Source organism: Macaca mulatta, chromosome 16, assembly GCF_049350105.2.
Source record: "Macaca mulatta isolate MMU2019108-1 chromosome 16, T2T-MMU8v2.0, whole genome shotgun sequence".
Taxonomy (NCBI): domain Eukaryota; kingdom Metazoa; phylum Chordata; class Mammalia; order Primates; family Cercopithecidae; genus Macaca; species Macaca mulatta.
In genome coordinates this window covers 12589439-12610122 of record NC_133421.1, presented here as the reverse complement: position 1 = coordinate 12610122, position 20684 = coordinate 12589439, and the positions used below count along the sequence as shown (strand labels likewise).

The following is a 20684-nucleotide window of genomic DNA, read 5'->3' as shown; positions in this document are numbered from 1 at the left end:
TATTTTTAAAAAATAACAAATAAATGTCTCCAGAGAGAGCCAAGTCCAGCTTTTAGACCTGGTATCAAGTTCTACAACACAGTTGCCCAGAGCATGAATCTGGAAAGTAGCATGAAAGGGGCTGTATCAGTTAAGAGTGGCTTTGGTTGCAAGTAACAGAATGCATGGTTTGGAGAGGCTTAAACATAAAGACATTTAGTTATCTCAAGGAGCACAGAGTCTGTAGGTGGGCAGCCTGGAACTGGTTCAGATGTTCAAGAGTCTCAAGGCCCAGATTCTTTCCATTCTTCTGCTCTGTCAACCCCAATATGGTGGCTTGTCATGTTGTAAAATGATTGATGCAACTATGAGCATCATGGCTGCTTTCAAAGGCAGAAGGCAGGATTTGGGAAAGATTGAAAGAGGTGGGGCTAGAGAAAAAATTTTAAAAGACCCTTTTCTCTAATGGTTCTCTTCTTTCAACAACAAAGAAATAGGTTTTCCAGGATCTTCCAATCAGATTTGATTCAAGATCCATTCCCTAGGCTTGATATATTACAGCCGCAGGGACATTTGGTCTCTTTTAGAAAAAATAAGTGTGAAAGGAGAGCTATTAAATTGGCAATAAACAGTCTTTCACAGGGACACCTAGGATCCTCATTTTTGGAACTACAAACTAAATACACAGCCTTAAACATCTCATAGCACAGGGGTTTTGATTTTGAAACCTAAGCTGAGTGAAACACAGTGATACGTTTGCTAACAGAGCTATTTAGAAACCTCACAGAATAATGATTTTCAATGTTTTCAGACTTGTTAACCTTTATTGGTTTTTCAAAGATGGCCCCATCTGACCGGTACCAGAGTATTATTTACTCTATTTGCAAAATAAGCAAAACTTCATGCTCCTTGAATTGTACACCTGTTAGTTTTTTGTTCAATCCATCAGTATTGTGTTCTCAAAATTTGCCTAACAAATTGCAAGTATGGGTTTCTCAGGTCAAAGTTTTACAAGAGCTACAGACAGGCTTAAGACATGGCTGGTCTCTCATGGACAGTTGTTATTATCGACCACCTCCTAGAATGAGAAACCAGAAAACTTGTGAGCGATTAATAGCTTCGATTGATCTTTCTTAACCTCAGATTCTATAGACTGGAACCAGTTGTGTCTTCTTGGTTTGGTTGAACCACATTTCTCAGCACTCCTTTTCCTGCATGTTTCTGGTTAGGACAGGCCACACGAGGAATCCTGCGTGGAGCCCTGGCGAAGTTGACAGCAAACCTCAATTGTAACCTGCCAAGAGAACTGGAGCTGAATCATGCATTCTTTTTCTGTTTGTTTAATTGACAAAGGAAACATTATATACATTTATGGTACACAGTGTGATGTTTTGATGTAGTATGCCTTGTGAAATAATTAACTCAAGCTAATTACCATAGCCATCACCTGTCACACTTATCATTTTTTGTGATGAAAATATTTAAAATCTACTCTTAGCAAAATTTTCAAGTATACATTTATTATTAACTATAATTACCATGTTTTACAATAGATCTCTAGAATTTATTCCTCCTTCCCAGCTGAAAGCTTATACCCTTTGAACAATATCTCCCCTTTCCCCAAAATTTCCCCCAGCCTCTGATAACCACTATTCTACTCTCTGCTTTTATACATTTAAATTTTTCAGATTCCATGTATAAGTGAGAATGTGTGGTATTTGTCTTTCTGTGTCTGACTTATTTCACTCAGCATAATGTCCTTCAGATTCAGTGTGTTGCCAAAAATAACATAATTTCCTTTTTTAAAGGTTGAATAGTATTCCATTGTGCATATATACCACATTTTTAAAATCCAGAACTGGATCATACATTCTTTAAAGAATACTTATTGAATACCTGTTACATGCCCGAAACTGTAATGACTGTGAACTGTCTACTGAAGTGCACTTAGAGATTTTCAGGCGTAAATTGGGGATGTATTTGGTCCTATTTCTTTTTTTTTTTTTTTTTTTTTTTGAGACGGAGTCTCACTCTGTCACCCAGGCTGGAGTGCAGTGGTATGGTCTTGGCCCACTGCAACCTCTGCCTCCCGGGTTCAAGCAATTCTCCTGCCTCAGCCTCCTGAGTGCTGGGATTACAGGCAGGCACCACTATGCCAGGCTAATTTTTGTATTTTTAATAGAGACGGGGTTTCACCATGTTGGTCAGGCTGGTCTCGAACTCCTGACCTTGTGGCCTGCCAGCCTCAGCCTCCCAAAGTGCTGTGATTACAGGTGTGAGCCACCACGCCCGGCTGGTCCTATTTCTTTTGAATATATTTCTTTTAATCAGCTACCAGTCTTGTATCTATAAAGGAGTAATCGGAGAAACAGAACCACTGAGAGAGAGAGATAAGGGATGTGGCCTTAGCCAATTGTGGAAGCTGCTTAAGCAGCCTCTACAAGGCTGTTGTCTTCACATTTCAGGTTGGAGCTTGAACTGCAAAGGGCAGACAACTGATGTAAAGTGGAGGAAAGTAGGAATGCATGGTAACCCACAAATACGAACTGGGCCCGTGAGGATGGGCTGAAACCTACGTCAGTTCTTCCTGGTGGGAGTGACCTTCAGAAGCCAAAACACTGCTTCCCATTGCTGAACACTCACACCTGTCCAGGGGCTGAAGGAAGGTCCAGGGGAGCCTGACCCAGCTGAGTAAAGGCCCGGTCGCTGCAGAGCAGCAACAAGGAGTGTGGGCTACAAAATGGCCACTGCCTCCTTTCTGCTCCCACATCTCCCACGGGAAGCTGACTGTAACCCACTCTAATGGAACACACCCAGAAAAAAGAATTCTGGAAAACGCAGGTCAACCTAGGCAAGCTGACACTTCACAAAGCCTCCGTACTTAGTGAGCTGGAAGAATGTGTCTCTATTACAGAGAACACAAAGACTTAATTTTCTCAAATCAAGATGATCTGAATGAATCATTGTCCTGATAGCTATTTTCTTTCTAAAAAGTAGGGCTACAGATCACCAGTCCAAAATAACTAATATTTAGTGAGTGCTTGTTAGACTGCAGACATCATACTGAGCACCTCCAGGAATGCAGACATACTGAGCAGGAATGCATCATACTGAGCACCTCCAGGAATGCAGACTGCAGACATCATACTGAGCACCTCCAGGAAGTTAATGCATATGCATATGCATTAACTTCCTGGGTGGCCTCCCTGCCTCCAGTCTTGCCCCTCTAGAATCCATCCTCCACACCATGGCCTAAAACACCCATTAGATCATGCAGCTCCACTGCTTACATCCTCCAATGGCCTCCCTTTATGCATGGAATAAAATCCAGGTCCCAACTCTGGCTCCATGAGCTTTGGCTCCTGTCCACTTCTCTGATCTCTCTCTAACATCACCCTCACACCCTGTGCTCCAGCCACACTGGCCTTCTGGCTGCTCCTTAAAATGTAAGGCTCATTGTTGATGTTCCCTTTGCTTAAATGGCTCTCCCTAATATCTTTCTTCTCATCTTTCAGATCCCTGTAAAAATAATACTTTTTCAGAGAGGAATTCGCTGATCGGTGTATCTTTAAAAGTGTACGCGCGCACGCGCACACACACACACATACGCATACATACCCATCATATACTTGAGCCCTATAGCATGGATTATTTTCTTGATAGAAAGCGTCAGCATCTGAAATGATCTTGCTTATTTTCTTGTCTTATGTCTCCACCCACACTAAAAGGCGAGCGTCAAAATGTTAGAGATGATAGTCACCCCTTGCTGTGTGACCGGAACAGGGCCTGCCATGTAGCGCGTCTCAATAAATATTTGTCAAATGAATGAATCTGTGATAAGTCTTCACAACAGTACTATAAAGTGGACATTTATCGCCCTCCAGTTTTACAAACGAAGAAACAAAGATTCAGAAAGATGAGGTCAACTTCTTAAAATAACTGGCTGGGGAGCAGCAGAGCTGGGAGGTGAACCAATTTCTCTGTCCTGCCTCTCAGCTATTTAAGATAAAAAGCAATTCTAAGCTTTATCACAAGTTATGCAACTATTCTGAAACTAAAGTTAGCAATATTGTAGCTATTCCTTAACTTTTTACTGGCTCAAAAATAACTTTCTCATAAAAGACTACTTTGTTGGTCACCGTTATAAACCCTCTGGTTAATATTTGAGGTTACCCCACTCCCACTCCAACCAATACAATTTTTTTCTAAAAAGTATGGCTTTTTAATCATTACTCAAAGTTAGATGTACATGTATTTTGTTAAGCTTTACCTTGGCAAAGAAGGGTGTTGGGTTTTTCCTGCCTTAAAGATCCTTGATTAAACTCTGTCTTTAACCTGTTTCTCTTTCTTTTGTATAGTGTGTTTCGACTTTCTTCTATTTTGTTGCACTTTATGTGTCTTTTCAGGCCACCTTAAATCCCCCTTAGTTTAAGGTGAGCATAAATAATTAAATGAGACTACCTGAGTAGCAGGTATTATTCTGAGTAGCACTAGCAATCAATGGAGGTATAATAATGAGATAAAATTTGAGTTTCAGCATTAAGAAGCCATAGGGGTGGCTATTAGAATTGATGATCTCAAAGAATGTAAAACTGCAAAGATGCTTACAGCGTAATGTGAGTAGGAAAGCTGAGTGTAAAATTGCATATTCAGTACTGCTTAGAACAATTTAAAAAATAAGACTGGAAGGAAATACAAATGTACTCAGTTTTGTATAAATTGGAACTATGCAAATTGGAAATAGTGTGATGTACAAATGCAATATCTCATTTTATAAATCAAACTTCATCAACATTTCAATGTTTAACTCTTCACTGCGGAGAACTGAAAGCGCGTACGACACAAACAGTATATGGCAATAAACTCCCACACACCCATCACTCAACTTCAACAACCGTACACATATTGTCATTCTTGTTCCATCGCTGCACCTACTCTCCACCTTCTGGATTGTTTATCTGTTTAATTTACATAGATTGAAATGCAAGAATCTTAAATGTACAATTTTGACATCCATGGAACCGAATCCTCTTATTCCAGAAAGTTCCCTAGGATCCCTTTCCAGTCCATGTCCCTTACTCTGTTGCCTTCAACAGAGGCAACCACTGTTGAAGTTTTCCACCGTAAATTAGCTTTGCTGATTTAGAACGTCATTTGAATAGAATCACAAAATCCACACTCCTTTGTGTTTGACTTCTTTTGCTCAGCATAAAGTCTATGAGATTCACCCAGGCTGTTGCCTTTATCAGGAGCTCATTCCTCTACTTTCTGAAACACGTTGTGTCAATTTGGTATTTTTTTCTGCCTTGAATATTTAATGAAATTCACTAATGAGACCACTTGGGCTTGAAGAGTTCTTTGTGGTTTTGATAATAAATTTAATTCTTTGGTAGGGGTAAGGCTATTCCTATGTCAGTTTTGGTAATTTGAGTTTTATAATGAATTTTTCCATTTCATCTACTTTTGTTACATTTATTGTCATAAAGTTAACCATAGTAGTCTTCTTTTAATTATTTTGAAAATTACACAATCTGTAATGATAATCCCTCTTTCATTTCCAGTGTTGATCATTTCTCTCCCTTTTTTTCTTAGTCATGCTTGCTTGAGGTTTGTCTGTTTTGTTGATCTTTTCAAATAACTAACTTTTGACTTCATTGATTTTTTTTATTACATTAACTTCTGCTCTTCTCTTAATTTTTTATACTTACTTTCTCCTAGTCTTTATCTAAATTTGGAAAGTGGATAGTTAGATAATCAATTTTAGACCTTTCTTCATTTTCTAATACATGTAAGCATTTGAAGCTATAGGTTTCTCTTCAGAAAGACCTATGATGAGAAAGAGAAAAAGAAAAAACAAAGCAGCAAAGTCCTGGGACAAACAAAAGGGAAGGGCACTCAGGACAGCAGTGGAAAGATTAAGTTTGGGTTAGTGGTGAAATAGTCTCTTTTTTACAATAGGAGGGAAAGAGGAGAAGATGGATAAAAACAAATAATACACTTGCTGATGGGAAGTTGAGTACATTCCCATCTCATTGTTTGCATGTTCTCAGCAAGTATGAGGAGAGATCACCAACTGAGAGTGTGGGAGAGGAGACAGTGGGGAAGGAAGGAGTACAAAGGAAATGCTATAAAATAGTCATGTTAGGGTGTGGAGAAGGAGATTTGGCAATTAAGGAGGACTGATGCATCAGGTGGTGTAGAGAGTTTATGTGAAGATAATGGCTGTGATTTCTAAAGCAAAGCAGTTAAGCTGGATCTGAGATTGTTTTTACCCAAAACTCAGATGCTCATGTGCAGGCAATGGAGAAGGCAGCTATGTGGATTGAGCCAGCGCTGGGATTTACCAAGTGAGCAAGGCAGTGGGGTTGGGGGTGGGGGACAGGTTGCCAAGGGATTGAAGGTAATATTTATAAAAAGGTGATTAAACTGAGCCATGAATTTGTAGCTGGGCAAGTAGAGAAAGTGGGGATGAAGTCTGGAAGTCTCAACGAAATCAAAGGATTGTAGCATTGGGAGTGCTGGAGTTAAGGACCTAGAAGTGGCGTATATAGGGTCGAACATTTAAAGTTGGGGTTTTGAGTTGAGGGAGATCTGGTTACTGGAGATGTCAAGGAACAGGTGTGACCATGGAAGAGGATAGATGAGGTAGAGCTGAAAAATACCTTCGGAGGGGGTGAATCAGGGGACTCAGAGGCCAGGATGCTTTATGGTTCATCAGTACAGGGGTAGTGTAGACAGGATAAGTGAACGGCTAACACCTTCAGTGAGTGATGAGGAGTGACTGGCAGGATAACAGATGGCAGCAAGGAGAAGGGAGAGAGACTGACAGAGCTAAGTAGCATGAGTTGAAATAAGAAAGGGTTTGCAGGAGAGAGGTGGCGGTGGTGAATTAGGAAGATATGGAAAGTAACCCTGAGGTCTTAGACTGCGAGAGAAAACTCAGCCTCAGCTTGAGTGGCTTTCAGAGACACTAGGCCTTCAAGGGGTCTCCAGCATCAGATAAGGGATGTTCCAAGAAAGACGGAAGTTAGAGGAGGAGGAGGTGATCATAGAGCTGAAGTTCCAGGGAACACAGTAACAGGGTTTAAGCAAACAGATGTGCAAAACCAACTCAGATTTGGAAGTGCGAAAATGGTAGGATAAGATTGAGAGAGGAAGGGATGTGAGAAATTCATTGAAATGGGTGGTTACAACTACAGCTTTGAGTGTCAGCTATGCCCTTGGGTGTCTTTTATGGGGTATTAGTTTCCTATCGCTGCTGTAACAAGTTACTGAAACTCATTGACTCAAAACAAAGTTATTATCTTACAGTTCTGGAGGTCATTGGGTCCAAAATGGGGCTCACTGAACTAAAATAAAGGGACCAGCAAGGCGTGCTTATTCTGGAGGCTCTGGGGGATAACCTATTTCCTTGCTTTTTCAAACTTCTAGAGGCTGCCTGCATTCCTCTGCTTGTGTCTCTTTCCTCTGTCTTCAAAACTCACCATCTCTCTAGTTCTGATTCTTCTCCCTCCCTCATCCTCGTTTTAGGACTCTTACAATTATGTTAGATCTACCTGGAAAATCCAGGAGAATCTCTTTATTTTAAGGTCAGCTGATTGGCAATCTTCATTCCTCCTTGCCATGTAACATAAAACATTCACAGTTCTGGGCTGGGCGCGGTGGCTCATGCCTATAATCCCAGCACTTTGGGAGTCCAAGGCGGGCAGATCATGAGGTCAGGAGATTGAGACCATCCTGGCTAAAACAGGGAAATCCCATCTCTACTAAAAATGCAAAAAAATAGCCAGATGTGGTGGCGGGTGCCTGTAGTCCCAGCTACTCAGGAGGCTGAGGCAGAAGAATGGCGTGAACCCAGGAGGCGGAGCTTGCAGTGAGCCGAGATCATGACACTGCACTCCGGTGGGCAACAGAGTTAGACTCTGTCTCAAAAAAAAAAAAAAAAAAAATTCACAGGTCCAGCCAGGTGCGATGGCTCACAAGTGTAATCCCAGCACTTTGAAAGGCCTAGGCGGGCAGATCATGAGGTCAGGAGTTTGAGACCAGACTGACCAACATGGTGAAACCCCGTCTCTACTAAAAATACAAAATCAGCCGGGCGTTGTGGCGCGTGCACCTGTAATCCCAGCTACTCAGGAAGGTGAGACAGGAGAATTGCTTGAACCCGGGAGGCAGAGGTTGCAGTGAGCCAAGATCACGACACTGCACTACAGCCTGGGTGATAGAGCGAGACTCTGTCTCAACAACAACAATAACAACAGCAACAAAATATTCACAGGTTCTGAGAATTAGGATGTGGACATCATTGGGCGGCACGAGAGTGAATTATTGTGCCCACCACAGAGTGTCCTGCTTAAGATGAAAGGGTGCGCATAGCCACCTACAGGAGCCATGCCCGGTAGAAAAGGAGGTGATGGGATGGGGAGGTGGAGCGAATTGGGAATCAGCTACTGTTTCCTTTCCAGGGATAGATCCACGGTGGCCCCAAAACTGTTCCAGGACCTCAACATGCAAGGATGGAATCCTGCTCTATGACAGTGGTTCCCAAACTTTACTAAGTATCGGAACCACCAGGAGGGTGTGTAAAAACAGATTTCCTCCTCGCCCCTGCCCGTTTGGCTTCAGTATGTAAGGTGTGTAGGCTAAGATTTGCATTTCAAAGTTCCCAGGAGACGCTAATGCTGCTGGTTCAGGAGCCGCGCTCTGAGAACCAGCACCCTAAATGCTCTTGCTTCAAAAATTCTGTGAATTGAGATATGTTTGTTTGTATGTTTTTTGTGTGTTTTGTTGTTGGTGTTGTTCAAAGCATGGCACTTGGGGCCCAACTGGAATCCCAGCTCCACCATGAACGGACTGTGTGACCACTTTATTGCTTAGTCTCCACATCTGTAATATGGGCACAATACTAATACCTACTTCATGGGAAAGTCATGAGGATTCAATGAGTTAATAATGTAAAGCATTTCCTAATGCTGTAAAAAGTGTTATCTATCATTAGTATTATTTTCTGAGATGCAGTCTCACTCTTGTCACCCAGGCTGGAGTGCAGTGGCACGATCTCAGCTCACTGCAACCTCTACCTCCTGGGTTCAAGTGATTCTCCTGCCTCAGCCTCCCAAGTAGCTGGGATTACAGGCGCACACCACCACAACCAGCTAATTTTTGTATTTTTAGTAGAGACGGGGTTTCACCATGTTGGCCAGGCTGGTCTCAAACTCCTGACCTCAGGGAATCTGCCGGCCTCAGCCTCCCAAAGTTCTGGGACTACAGGAGTGAGACACTATGCCCAGCCCTATCATCTATTATTTTAAAAATTTATCAGCATAGAAAGAGGAAGAACTAGAGGAAATAGGAGTTTTAAAACAGAGGGAGTTTTATACAGGGAATCCGTTTCACAAGGGATGGAAGAACTGAGAAGCTGTGATTAGCCACAGTGGAAAATCACTGCCACCTTAGGGACAGGGAGTACAGGACAAGAGGGTAATCCTCTCTCCTATAGTCCCTGCCCCTAAGCCCAGAGCACAGATGCTGAGGCCACAGTGGGAACTGCCCAGTGGGAGCAGAGCAGGAAGAGGAGTGGGACAGGGGCCCAGCTGACCGGTTCAATAACGAATCCTTGGATCTTAGGGATAAAAAGAGCAGAAGAAAAATTCCTCCTACAGAGTCCGATGATCCTGGTTGACTTGTCTCCACTCAAGGGTGGCTCAGGCAATCCCCATTCATTTCCCTGTCTTGGAACGATGAACTCAGAAACAACATTTAGAGCAGACACTGAGAGAACGTCTCCTCCCACGTGCAATCTGTACATGTGCTCAGTTCTGCACAAGGAGAATTCATGAGCGCCTGAACGCTCGCTGGAATCCTCATGTGGCTCTGAGAGTGTGTGTGTGCCATCCTCGGAGGGGCCCTTTCGGCACATGGAGGAGGCCAGAAGATGCTTGCTGAGATGTATCACATGGAACCAACCCGAAGCAAACGGAAAGAGGAGGAACCTGGCTGTGTCTGGGAGCTCAGGGAATTGCGATGTCTGTCTTTTTGGCTCTCTTGAATATGCTTTAGGAGGATCGTTTCTTCCCAAGTGACTTTGCCATATTGCATTTAAAAAGTGCCTCCTTCTGTCATCATCATGAGTAAAAACCACAGGCTGTGTGGTGTGTTCCACGCAGGGTGTAAATTCCCTGATGCTGGAGGCTCCCGTTAGGAAACAGAACCACCTGAAGGGGACTTGGAGAAACAACAACATTGGCATTTAGAATGTTGTCCTCATGGTGCTGGTACACAGGGACCTGTCAAATGGACCTGAGTGAGCTGCACCTGGAATCAAGCTAGAACTGAGGCTATGACCCAGGCCAGAGGGGGTGCAGGAGATCAGATAACAGAAGGTGTAGGGCTCCTCGGCACCTACAGGTGTGTGCCGTGCATGAACACACATAGGTGTGTGAAGCTGGAAGACCTTTTCCATGAGCGGCACCCCAAAGTTAAACAAGAAGGAAAAGTCAGCGAACCTCCTTTGGCAGGAAAGCTGGGGACGGCATCTTAAGATTAACCAACAAGAAGATGAAATATCCTGTTTAGCATGCATCTTTTGGGATCTCTAAACTTTCAAATCTCCTCTATCCAGTGACCTGTTGTGAAACTCCTTTCTTCTACTCCATCCATTCTTGAGTCAGCCTTGTCCCTAAAAATAGGAAATTGAGGAATTCCTTGATCAGCATTTTATTTCTTTAAATCTCATCTACTGTTTTTTTTTATTTTTATTTTTGAAACGGAGTCTCTTTTTGTCGCCCAGGCTGGAGTGCAGTGACGCGATCTCGGCTCACTGCAACTTCTGCCTCCTGAGTTCAAGCGATTCTCCTGCCTCAGCCTCCCGAGTAGCTGGGACTACAGATGCGTGCCACCACGCCCAGCTAATTTTGTTATAGTTTTACTAGGGACAGGGTTTTGCCACATTGGCCAGGCTGGTCTCAAACTCCTGACCTCAGGTGATCTGCCCCCTTCAGCCTCCCAAAGTGTTGGGATTACAGGTGTAAGCCACTACGCTGGGTCCTATTTTACTTTTGTATCATCCCCCTGGACCCTGCCTCTTTCCCTGTGCTGGAGTTCCTGATTGTTATCTCACTCCTCCGAGAGTTTGAATTTCCTACCCCTCCGCCCCAGTTGCCCATCGTGGGTTTTTGCTTTCTGCAGCCAGATGCTCCCACAGCATCCTGGATCTCGGCTGGCCATTGGCCCTAACCACACACATAGTTCCTGGCTCTGAGGCTGAGCTCGGACTTTTGGTTAATGGTACCTGAAACCTGTCCATGTTCTCCACACCACCCAATTTGAAATTGATCTCCCAGGTTAAAATCTGCATTTTCCTTCATGTCACTAAGGTTTTATACCTGGCCTCAGGACTCACTTTTTGTTTGTTTGTTTTTGTTTTTTTTGAGATCGAGTTTCACTCTTGTCACCCAGGCTGGAGTGCAGTGGCACCATCTTGGCTCACTGCAATGTCCGCCTCCCAGGTTCAAGCAATTCTCCTGCCTCAGCCTCCTGAGTAACTGGGATTACAGGAGCCCGCCACCTAGTCCGGCTAGTTTTTTGTATTTTTAGTAGAGACGGGGTTTCGCCATGTTGAGCAGGCTGGTATTGAACTCCTGACCTCAGGTGATGCACCTGCCTCGGCCTCCCAAAGTGCTGGGATTACAGGCATGAGCCACTGTGCCTGGCCTTTTGTATGTTCTATCACTAAACCATCTCCTGCCTTCCCAGGGAGGTCCCACTTCCAATATGAATCCAGTAGATTTCTGATTATTGATCCAAGGGATGAAGGCAGCTAGTTAATTTGTACTCGGATTGTATAAGTCCTTTCTGATGATGGAAAAAAGTGTGTCTAGCATACGCTAGAAGCAAGGCCACTACCCAAAGTACAGCCATTAATGGTGCAGAAAGGTGAAGCTCATTATTATCAACCCTGGCTTCTCACTGTTCTCACCCAAAAGCTTTAAACAATACTCGGGCTTTGGTCCCATTCCAGGGCAATTGAGATGCAATTCCAGCACCTCGTCGTATAGCTATGGCTAATGAGTTAGGCTTCCCCTTTCTTAAGGGTTCTGATTCATTAGACCTAGAGTAAGATCTGGAGTTATTATTATTATTATTATTATTTTATTATTATTATTATTTGAGATGGAGTCTCGCTCTGCTGCCCAGGTTGGAGTACAGTGGTACAATCTTGGCTCACTGCAACCTCTGCCTCCCAGGTTCAAGCAATTCTCTTGCCTCAGCCTCCCAAGTAGCTGGGACTATAGGAAGGTGCCATCACGCCTAGCTAATTTTTTGTATTTTTAGTAGAGACAGAGTTTTACCGTGTTAGCCAGGGTGGTCTTGATCTTCTGACCTCGTGACCTGCCTGCCTTGGCCTCCCAAACTGCTAGGATTACAGGCATGAGCCACTGCGCCCAGCCTGGAGTCAGTATTTTTAACTAGCGCCCAAAATGATTTTAACTGATAAGCTGTGGGAACTGATCCCAAAGCTTCTTGTAACCCATGAAATGCCACCACGAAACAAGAAAGCTGCAAATGTTCCCAAGTGTCCTGTCTTCTAGAGGGGGCTCAAACCAATTAGCTGTAAACCATGGTAGGGAAAACCAAGATTTGATTAGCAAAGAAACATTACACTTAAAAATTAGTCAGAGGCTGAGGCAGGAGAATTGCTTGAACCTGGGAGGCGGAGGTTTGCGATGAGCCGAGATTGTGCTACTGAACTCCAGCCTAGGTGACAGAGGGAGACACCGTCTCAAAAAAAAAAAAAAAAAAAAAAAAAAAAGTCAGCAAGGTCTTAAATCAATGTCTTCACTTTTCCTGAATCTGGGTGTGGTGGCATGTGCCTGTGTAGTTCCAGCTACTTGGGAGGCTGAGGTAGGGGGATCACTTGAGACAAGGAGTTCCAGGCCAGCCTGGGCAACATTTGGAGACCTAGTCTCTTAAATATTTTTTTTAATTAAATATTTTCCTGCGTTCAATTTTTCTTAATATTTTTTAAAGTTATGGTTGGTTAACACTTCACATATTATTTTTATTACATTATTTTGAGAATAATAGGCAATAGTTGAGATCCCATTCTATAGATATATATTCACTTTTATTAGTCATTCTTGTCCATGAAAGGCCAGAGCAATATCCCATGAGGTCATAAATTGAGGTTGCATGAGAAAAAGCATGAACTCGAAAGCCAATGGCCTGATTTCCTTCTACCTGCTTCAAGACCTGTAGGCAGATTGCTTAATCTCTGTTCTTCAATTTACTTATATCTAAAATATAAAATGGGCATAATAACAAGTCTTACTTAATAGGATTGCTGTGAGGATTTAAAAAGTTAATAATAATATGTGTAAGACACTTACAAAAAGGTCTGGCATTTAGCAAACACCTAGTTACAATTATTATCATTTCCACTGTTCATCTTTTGGTAAATACTATGCTCATGGTACCACAGCAGAAGACAAGAACACAACTTGAAGGGCTGATCTTGTAGACTCCAACGAACAATGTGCCAAATAACCATTACAGGATTCAATCATTTTTCTAGCATTTCTCTAGAAATGTCATATAGGACATAGTCACTAAGTTTCATTGGCTTCCAATTTGCTGGGCAGAATAATGGTGATTAGGGAAGAAAGCAATCAAAGGAGGTCCCACAGATCTCTACTTTCCACCAACCCTCAGGCACACCCTAGACTTCAGTTCCTCCTCCGCCCCCAGCACCGCCTCCCCATTCCTGCCTGAATTTGGCTTCAATATGGCTCATCCATGATCAGAAAGAAGGACATTTCATTTCAGTTCCTTCCAATGGGTCTCTGCTTTGGGAGGTGGGATTTTATCGCCCCGTGAATTGTGGCCCTCAGGGGACCATGAGACCCGTAATATTTATAACCACAGCTTTTGGCGTGGAGCTGCTGAAGCCAGCAATTTGTTAGGAAGACATAACAGATGTAACAGAACTGAAAGCTGCAAAATAACAGCTCTCCAGCCCTCTCCTCCAGGTGCCCAGGAACTTCAGGATCCAGGGAATGATATTATTGCCTGTGTTTCTGCCTGTTACAAGGTATTATTTCCTTTCCCCCGGTGATTCCTTTAAGCCAGAGCTAGCTACCGGGTTGGTCCCATAAAAGGCAGGAGCAGCTCGTGAACCAGGACAGAAACTCAAGTCAGGAGTGGCGCTATGTTTTTAGGTGGTAAGCCCCTTGCATTCTGTTTCTTGGGAAATTGAAGCAAGGTAGTAAACAGACAGGATGCATGTGGAAACCATGGAGGAGAGGGAATCCCTGTCTGCTACAGGAATAACACCATGGCCTAAGGACTGGAAGATGTGCCATTACCACTGAGTGATTCTGTTTAAGATCTTGGTAAGAGCCTGGGCGTGGAGTGAATGCTCAGTGAATAGAAGGTTTTAATAATGCGACCAGCACTATCAAGTCTCTAGGGCGCTATTCGTGGTCCAATCCCTTTCAGAGGACATGTGGAAATTGTAGCAATAATTAATCATCATCATAATAAAGTATCTATAAGTACTTTCTGCTGTCTCTAGATGATGCAAGCTTTTACCAGGTTTGAGGAACGGAGCTAAATATATTAGGTTTCAGATCAATTCCTCGCCCTTCTCTAGAAACATTACTTAGATACCATATTTCTTTGTATAAACCTATTTGTTGAAAAAGTTTGAAACTAAGGTGGAAGCAATGGGGTAATGGGAAAAAAAGCACTGGGCTGAAAATCTGACTTGGAATGTGTAGGGGGTTCGAGGGATTTGGAGGCAGAGCAAGGAGACAGGTGTGACCATGAAAGGTAATAACATACAGTAAGCTGTATTGGGCAGTGCATGGACAGGGCTGGGACATCCCTTATGGCATGAGACTGTCTGCAAGCTCATGGATGGAGGCAGAGGGCACCATCCAGAAGGGGAGGGAGGCAAGGGAACTACTGGGGCTGGAGGAATTAGAAACAGGCCTTAGCTTAGGTGCTGTTGCTTAGCAGCAAGGTAGGAGAATCTGGGTCAGAGAGGTCCTATGGCTGGGGACATAGCAACTTGGAGGCTTTATGACCAACATACGTGGCCTGAGGTTTCCTGGAATATGCAAAAGAGGCAGACTTGAAATGGCTACAAATCTGCTTGTTTGGGCTATTTTTAAAACAACTGGGCGCATGAAAATTTAAGTTTAGCCCCAGCTTTTGAAATAAGCAACCTAGAGGCTAATATACAGACACCGCCTTTGGATAATTTCTATCACGGACTACTGAGAAAATGATTTCCTGACTGTTGCCTTGGAAGATTTCTTGACTGTCTTTGAGCCACGGTTTTTTCATCCATTAAATGGTGGTAACTACTTTACAAATTTGTTGAAACTTCAAATCAAAGATCCAAGCCCAAGGATTTCAAGCACTCTTTGGTTTGGTTCTGTTTTGATTTTGGCCACTTTATTTCAACTTGAGAAAGTGAAAAGGTAGCTGGTCCTTTCCTGGAATGTCTTAAAATGGGAAGAACAGGCCCCGAAATTGAACTCCTTGCTCCCTCTCACCTCTTTAACCCTGACCTTGAATACAACATCCCTATCCACTTGATGCTTGAAGTGAAGGAAAGTAGAGGATAGATAAGAATAACCCAAGAAAGAAAAAGAAGGATGAGAGAGAAGCGGTGAATATAGAAAGGGTTGTGTGTGTGTGGTAGGGGGGCTCCTGGTACATGGTCATAGGCAAGGAAGTAAAATTAACATACCAAAAGTAAAGGGTGTGATTCCTTCCTAGCCCTCCATCTCAGCCTGAAATGTTCAAGCTCCCTCCTGCTCCAGCCTCACAGATGACATGTCTTGGCCCCAGAGTGTTGGTCCCTTTCACGTGACACAGACTTGACCATCCCTTACCTGCCCTGCAGGAGTAGAACTTCGCTTAAGAACCTGCCTCTCTCCTGGTCTCTGGGGGTATCAGTAGCAGGTTAGTGGAACTGTATTTCCCTTTGTGTCAGGATTTCTCAACCTCATCAGTGTTGCCAGATAATTCTCTGTTATGGGGGACTATGTTGTGCATTGTAGGACGTTTAACAGCACCCCTGGCCCTTACTCACTAAATGCCAGTAGCACCGGCCCCTAGTTGTGACAATCAAAATTTCTCCAGACATTATCAAACATCCTCCAGGTGGTAAGGAGGGGACAAAAATTGTCCTCAGTTGAGAACCACTGCCTCATTCTACCTTTTTTTCTTCTACCATTTTCTTCTAAGATGAAGTTAAACTAAAACACAAATGACATAGTTTGGATGTGTGTCTTTGCCCAAATCTCCAGTGTTGGAGGTGGGGCCTGGTGATAGGTGATTGGATCATGGGGGCAAAGTTTTCATGAATGATTTAGTACCATCCTCTTGGTACTGTCTGCATAATAGTGAGTGAGTTCTCATGAAATCTGGTAATTTAATAGTGTGTGGCACCTCTTTTCTCTCTCCTTTGATCCCACGATGGCCACGTGAGGTGCTACTCCCACTTCACTTTCTGCCATGACTGTAAGTTTCCTGAGGCCTCGCCAGAGGCCAAGCAGATGCCAGCATCATGAGGCTTCCTGTACAGCCTGCAGAACTGTGAACCAATTAAACCTCTTTTCTTTATAAATTACGCAGTCTCCAGTATTTCTCTGTAGTCATGTGAGAACAGCCTAACACAACAAGAGATGAAGTCTCCTTCCAGCAAAATGATTTCGCAGGGTCTCTGACATACGTAAGCATGAGCTAAGGGCAATGTCTTCTTAGTACCTTCTTGGAGATCCCCACTAGAGATAAGTGCTCCTTCCTGAAAATTTTTACAGCACTTTGTACCTCTCATCACATTACCTTTCTGTTATAATGAAAATTCCTATGTTATAAGCATCAATATCATCAATCTTTAAGCTCCTGGAGAACCTAGAACTAGGCCTGAAACATGGTCACACAGTGATGTACTGTTTGGCCGCACAGATTCCATCCCCAGTCCCCATTCCTGTTGGTTCTTGTTGGAAGCAGGCTACTGGGGACAAGTGACCCAGGTAAGCATCTAATTTACACTGTGAGTATCTTGCACTCAGGTGCTCTGTTCCATTCATGTCTCTATCCCCAGATCTTACACAGGCCTGGTCCAGATGTGTTTCATCTGTCTTCCACCCATTTCAATTCAGTAGGTCAGGGGTGCAGACTAAGGAGTAAAATTCCTCCACAATTATTTCTTTGATTAATGTGTCCCTCTGGTGTGCTAGCCCCTTTGACATCCTTTTTCTTCTTCGTTACTCCCGTAGAGCTCCATAAAACTTCCATCTGCCAGAAACAAGCAGCTGTATCTCCACGGAGCCAGAATCCAACCATTTCTCAGAAGTTTGCTTTGCGTTGTGGGCCAGCCAGCACCAATTATTAAAAAACATTTTTCAGCAAAATCTAGAGCAATGATGTTCCCGGCCTACTGGCAGGGTTGCCTCACAACAAAGCCTTCCTATTGGCAGGAGAGGGAAAAGGAGAAACATGGAAATTTAATATCTTTGCATTATGCAGATCTGATTTAATCAGTGATGAGGGTGAAGTGCAATAAAAATGATAGTTTCATTAAGTTTATGACTTTCAGACTGTATGTCAATTATTCTGTTACCATGGCCACCAGCGGTAACAGCCTCCACACAATTGTTTCCCCACAGAGGCTGAACAGGAGGAAAGGGATGTGAAACAGGACTGAATTTCCCATCTTATGCCCTTTTCCTGTGTTCGAGGTTTTGGAAAGGAGTAAATCGAGTTGCAACAGTCATGTAGAATCCTCTTTGAAAAAGAGTCAGAGAGTGGGGAAAAGAGGAGAGAGGCTGTCTGGCCTCTGGTTTTCACTTCTTCCAAGACAACTCTTAGATAATCTTACCTTCCGGGGGCAGTTCAACCCAGGAATATTACTATATTACTATATGTTAAGCAGTTGAGCTTCAGATGTGAGCGACAAGAGCTGGCTGTTTCCCAATCCTCTCTCCGTGGTTTGCCAACATGGTGATCTGCCAACACTTTACTCTCTGCTTTTCTCAAGGACTGCCATGGAAAGCTAAATTTGTGGAAGAGGGTTGATGGCAGCTGCTTAAATGGTGTATTATATAGCTGCCACGTCTTCTGCACACTCCATGAGCCATAAGGGCATAGCAATCACCAAAGTACATTGTTGACAAGTTCATGGTAGGAAGATTGGCTGGTGGCTCCTAATATAACTTTGTCCCCATACTGCATGTTTTATGGATATTTGGGGGACAGGAGGAATCGCTCCACCTAGGGAGGAGAGAGTGGCTACTCTTAGACATGATGTTGAGCAGAACCTGTTAGTTGCCTGCCCGTTACCCATTCTTATTCTTCCTTACAGAGTGTAAAATTCTGATTTTGTTCAGCATGGCTCTTACAAACTGTCTCTTACAAGCTGTCCCCCTAAAACTGCTTCATTCCCTAGGTTCCTTTTCAGCTAGGGGTAGCCATAGGACCCATTTCTGGCCAATGACAATTGATTTGAGAGCACCAGAGGAGGTAGTTTTCACCTTCGTGATTGTAGCAGATGACTTCTTTGCCTTCTACCACATCTTATTCACCTACCTGTGATTTCACCACAGCTAAGGTAGGCAACTCCAGACCCACTGTCCGTGTCACCATTTCAAGGTCATGCTACGGCGTGTCTTTAGTTTTCTGCCTTAGGGCTTTCTTCAAAGTCACAGTAGTCTACTCAACTCACAGCCTGGCACAGTCAGAAGGGGCAGGGATGCTACCCCTGGGGTTAACCCTCAACCAGTGGAGTATGACAGCCAGTGGCTTACTGCCCCCAGCTTCCTGTTCTTCCGAAAGAAAAAAAGAATTCTAAGAAGCATTCTATATCCATCTGTTCTTACACTGCTATAAAAAAGGACTACCTGAGATTGGGTAATTTATGAAGAAAAGAGGTTTAGTTGACTCACAGTTCCACAAGCGTAACAGGAAGTGTGATTGGGAGGCCTCAGGAAATTTATAATCATGGCAGAAGGTGAAGGGGAAGCAAGTGCCCTTCTTTACATGGCGGCAGGAGAGAGAGAGAGAGAGCACAATGAGGGAGATGCCACACACTCACTTTTAAATAATCAGATCTTGTGAGAACTCACTTGCTATCACGAGAATAGCAAGTGGGAAATCCATCCCCATGATCCAGTCACCTCCCACCAGGCCCCTCCTCCAATTCGACATGAGATTTGGGCAGGGACACAAGTCCAAATTATATCTCATTCTGTATGTTTCTCCAAGATTCCCTGGGAGCTGAACTATCCTGTGGGAGTTGTAGTAATGAATCCTTTATTAGCTCCTCCTTCCCTGTCTCACTCTCAAATAATCACTGGGTAGAGATTTTGCAGAGGGATCCTTATGTAAGTCTTTTCTCTCCAAATAAATCTTAGTCTCTCTGGGAGATGAATGATGCCTTATATTACACCTCTAAATATCTTCTACCACTTAGCACAGTGCTGACTACAATGCCCACTGACACTCTATGATTATTTCATGCCTTGGATTTGCAACGTGTGTATCAGTTAGACCATGGTTAATAATTTTTAAAAATAGAAATGGGTTTCATTCGAAGTGAAAAATGCATTTGATTTTAAAGAACTTTCTACTTACTCAAATGAATATATCTAGTCTACAGAGAAGTTCAGAAGCCAAGTTCTCCCTCTCTCTCTCTTTTATCTCCTTGTCTTTAAGAAAACAAAAAGATTTCTCTGAATAAGATAAATCCATTCAGCGGAACAGAACAAGATGATAAGGTCAATGTGATATTTGACTAACTGCAGTGTGTAATTCATGCCCTGACGGTTCTTTCACTTTATCTGTTTCTTAGGTTTTACCCCCAATTTCAGCTCATTTGAGTAGTAATGTTCTTTTGACTGCATCAGCCTGATTTTCAACTCCAACTCTGTTTTCTACAGCCCGTCCTTTCTCAATCAAAGATCCATGCTCCGTGGGCTTCGTTTTCCCCTTCAGGTAAGTATCTCCCATCCATACGTGTTCATTCATCTCACAAAGTCTTCACATTCAGAAAGCTTTCACTTCTGAGACTCTGAGAAAATCATTGACCTTCTCTGAACCTCATCATCAGGTATGGTGAGAGGATGCTGCTGCTAACTTAGTATAATGCCTGGAACATAGTGAGCACTCAGTCTACTGTTGTTTTTCTTATTTCATCATTATTTACTCTTTCATGACTGTCTAAATATCTTGCATAGTTAAGGGATTACTTTTATGAGGGAAGTAATATCATAGAGTGGTCAAGAGTACAGCTTTGCAGAGAGTAGACCGAAGCTCAAACCCAAATTTGGCCAGTCCCCAAGAAGTCCTCCAATGATTCTCTCCTCCTCATAGTTACACCCTTGTGTTGGAGCTTCCCCCACTGGATCATGGCAGTCCTGTGTACCCAGAAGAACATGGTGGAAGTGCCAGTGTGCAATTTCTGGGGCTAGGTTATGAAGACACTATCATTTCCACCTTGCCCTCTCTCTCGAATTGCTCACTCTGGACGAAGCCAGCTGAAATGTTTCAAAAACATTACAGCATCCTCTGGAGATATGAACTCCATGTGAACCCAAGAGAAACTGAGGCCTCCTTACAAAAGCCGGCACCCACTTGCCAGTCATATGAGTGAATTTTCTTGGCAATGGGTCCTCCAGCCCTAGGCAAGCCTT

General features: G+C 43.3%; 1 long non-coding RNA gene across 4 annotated transcripts in view; it reads left to right on the top strand.

Moving 5' to 3' along the window:
• The window catches only part of LOC144335340 (uncharacterized), a 64154-nt gene that overhangs the window by 34139 nt on the left and 9331 nt on the right, over window positions 1–20684 (top strand). For 2 of the 4 annotated variants that reach the window (XR_013406119.1, XR_013406120.1), the window contains exons 2-3: window positions 15766–15951; window positions 19844–19986. This is a non-coding gene — a long non-coding RNA (uncharacterized LOC144335340). The remainder of the gene's footprint in view (window positions 1–15765; window positions 15952–19843; window positions 19987–20684) is intronic. The other 2 variants (XR_013406121.1, XR_013406122.1) reach the window with 2 other exon arrangements.